This window comes from Corvus brachyrhynchos, unplaced genomic scaffold, assembly GCF_000691975.1.
Source record: "Corvus brachyrhynchos isolate BGI_N302 unplaced genomic scaffold, ASM69197v1 scaffold133, whole genome shotgun sequence".
Lineage (NCBI taxonomy): Eukaryota > Metazoa > Chordata > Aves > Passeriformes > Corvidae > Corvus > Corvus brachyrhynchos.
Window position 1 is genome coordinate 744840 of NW_008237249.1, and position 3745 is coordinate 748584.

Here is a 3745-nt window from a genome sequence, read left to right on the forward strand (position 1 = left end):
GGGCTTCCCTGCCGCTTGCTTGGAATGAGGACAGGATTCCTGGCCCAAAAGGGCTTCCTTGCCCCAAGAGGTTTTCTGTTATCCAAGAGTGTCTTCCCCTTACCCAAGAGTGTTTTCCCTTTCTCCAAGAAGGTTTCTTTTCCCTTTATCCAAGAGTTGTTCCTTGTCCCAAAAGGATTTCCTGGCCATTCCCAAAGATGCCAACCGAGGGGTGTGGCATGAGCCATCCGGGGGCACATGGAGCCTCTTCCCAGAGCCGGGAGCTTGGCTTGGGAATGCCAGTGGAGGCAGCTTTTGCTGGATCCATGGAATCAGGGAAGGGCTGTGCTCTTACCTGGCTGGAGGATGGGGCTCCACAACAAAAGGGATTGAGGATCCGTGGAAAAGCTGTGGGCCGGAGCCCGGATCTTGGCTCGGGAATGCCAGCGGAGGCAGCTTTTCCTGGATCGGTGGGATAAGGGAATCAGGGAATCAGGGAAGGGCTGCAGCTGTGCCCTTATCTGGCCGGAGGCCGGGGCTCCGCAACAAAAGGGATTGGGGAGCCGGGTGATCCATGGAAAATCCACGGGCCCGGCATTGTGGCCGCCCTTCTGCTGAGCAAATAGTCCAAACTGTTCATTCCCATCTCCCATTCTCTCCCCGGAACGTTGTTTGTGTCCTTGCATTTCATTCCGCGGGAAGATTGCTCCCTGGGCCTGTGAGCAAACAGTCCGGAAAAGAGCCAACTATCCCAGCTTTTCCCTGGAGAACTGGCATTTTTATTCCAGCTCCAAGCTGTCAAAGAGCTGGAGAGTTTCTGTCCGGATCCTGAATTAATTGCTTTAAGCTGGAGCAGCCTCCAAATGGCCGGGAGATGTTTATTAATAACGGTTCTCCCGGTTTTTTCCGGAATTTTTTTTGTTCCAAGCTGTGCTCTCCCATCCCGTGCCCTCCATTAAGCGCCTGGTCCAAGGAAAAGCTGCTTACGGGGGAATTAGGGAACGGCTCCCGAGGTTTTGGCGGTAGGACTTTAGGGATGCCGGCAAGGAGACGGAGAAGGATCAGCGGGAGAAGGAGCGGGATGGCGTTTGACCCAAACATCCTCGGCAATTAACGAGGAAATTAACGCTGGGAAAAAAAAATTCCAGGCGGGGAACTAAACAGATTTGTGTTCAACACAAAACCTCTGAAAGCGCGGCAATCCCGCTTTAAGGAATGAAGGAATAAAGCAATTCCGACGCCGCTGGAAAAGCGGGAGCCGGGAGCGCCTTTGTGTAAATTTCCCACTTGACTTTTCATTATGTACCTGCCCCAAATCCATCTGTATGGATGGGATCAACATGGAATGGGAGAGATAAAAGCCGGAATAAATGTGCTTTGCATATCCCACCGCTGAACCCCCCTCCCCTTTCCCCGGAGCCGCTTTTCCAGGCAGCTGCATTTTCGGGAATAAATCATTTTGCCGAGGGAAGGAGAGGGAAGCGGAGTGGGGCCGCTCAAGTGTTTGCTTGGAATATTGATCCTGTCAAAGGAACGGCGGTTAATGAGTAACCGGGAAAAATATGCCGGATCTGCCTGGGCTCCCGGCCGGAGCATGGATACGGCTCCGGGGCCCCTCTGCGTCTGGGAGCGGAGCCTGGGACGGGGTGGAGCAGAGGGAGAAGGGGGACAGGGCCTGCATCCCACAGGGAGACCCTGAATTCCAGGGTGTTTGGAATCTCAGGGTCCCAAATCCAAATCCCAAATCCTCCTGCATCCCAAATCTTGCTGAATCCCAAACCTACAATATCCCAAACCCTGCCACAAGCCCATCCCTGCCGTATCCCAAACCTCACTGTATCCCCAGTCCTGCCGCTTCCCAAACCTGCTGCATCCCAAACCCTGCCACACCCTAAACCCTGATGATACATTCCAAACCCTGCCCCATTCCAAACCCTGCCGCATCCCAAACCCTGTGGTATCCAAAGCCTTCTGATTCCCAAACCTTGCCTTGTTGCAGCCCCCTCGCCCATTCCTGCGAACATGGAGAGGATCCCATTGGATCATCCTCTTGCACACCCAGGTGGCTCTTCCCCCGATTCCAAACCTCCCCAATTTCACCTGGATGAAGAATATTCCTGCCTTAAAACCAGCTGAAATTCCTGCCCTATCCATGGGATAATCCGGAGCCTGGAGCGAGCTCCCTGTCCTGCCCAGTTCTCCCTTCTCCCACCCTTTCCTCCTTTTCCATGAATCCCAACACCTCAGAGAGCTGGATAACGCTCCTTTCTCTTTTTTCCCCTTGTGAGGAGAACTGGTGGGATTTATTTTCCCGTCAGGAGCAGGATAGGGAAAAGGTTAAGAGGCACTTCAGGAGATCCACCCCATTCCGGGGTTTTTATTCCCGATCCTGTTTCGGCAGCACCCGTCATCCCAAGTGATGAATTCCTTCTCCTCCTCCTCCTTCTCCTCCTTTCCCTCACGTCTCTGTGTCGGGAAAAGCAGCCCCGCTCCGGCACCTGCTTCCCGCTGGATTTACTCCTTGGAGGATCTTTCCACATGGGAATGTCTCCCAGTCAGGCAGCTGATTTTTGCCTTTCCCTATGGAAAAGGCCTTTCCCGGTGTTTTTCCTTCTGCCCCTAAAAGTCCACTCTGGGAATTTATGGGAGAGGAGGGTGGGCAAGGAGAGGAAACAAAGGGAAAAGCAGCGATGAGCTGGTGACTTCCCAAACCAGAGATTTCCTCTGGATGCTCCCAAAAAACGACTCTGCCGTTGCCTTGACATCTGCCGGGATTTTATGGGTTTGGGAATGATGGTTCTGATCGGAGCCAGGGGGACAGAAGCTCCTGGAAAAGCCCCTTTGGAAGCAATTCCCACCTTCTGTCCCTTTTTCCTGCCCAGGGCTGCTGGATTTGCACCCCCATCCCCCCCCACCCATTCCCAGGGGTGCTTCCAAAATGGATTTGTGCATCCAAACTTCCATCCCTTCCCTGTTTTCCTCCCACCGTGGATCCCGGAGCTCCAAGGTGGGACAACTCAGGAAAGCTTTGGAAGGGTTTGATCAACGCCAATTTTGTGGAATTTTTCCTGCCGGAATTTTTCCTCCTCTCCAAAGCCTTCCCTGTGCTCACCCTTGGGAAACCCCTCAGTGCATCCCCCAAATTTGTGGGAAACGCAGCATTCCCGAGGTGCTGTTATTTTTCCTGCTGCTTCTGTGAAGGCCGGCAGGATCCATATCCCATCCGGGATCCATATCCAGGCCGTGTCCCCATTCCTGCCGGGAATTACTGGAGCGTGACCCAGGTATCGCTGCCGAGGACAGACACAAAGAGGCAATCGGAGATGGGAATCTTGGCCTTTAATAGGGATGAGGACATGGATGAATCCCGATTTATCCCAACTCCTGCTGCCACCGACTCCGTGTCCATTAGCTGAATAAATAAAGGAGAGGGAAGGGAGAGCGGGAGCAGGGAGCAGGGATAAGCAGAGCACTCCGAGGGCTCCCAAATCCCCCAGCAGCACTGCCTTGGGAAGCGCGGCGGGAAGCAGATCTCCACCTTTCCCCTCCAGCTGTTTTCCAACAGGGATCAGGAGCATTCCTTGTAATGCTGGTGGGAGGAAAACCCTGTGGAAAAGGGCTCCTTGCCAAGGGAGAGCTCCTTGTCCGGCCTTCCCCGGGATCCGGGTGCAGGAATCAGTGGAGTGTCGGGAATTCCCAAAGCACAGCCTCGTCCCAGATGATCCCTGCCTTTCCCACATTTTCCTTGGAAAAGGGGCTCCGTGGT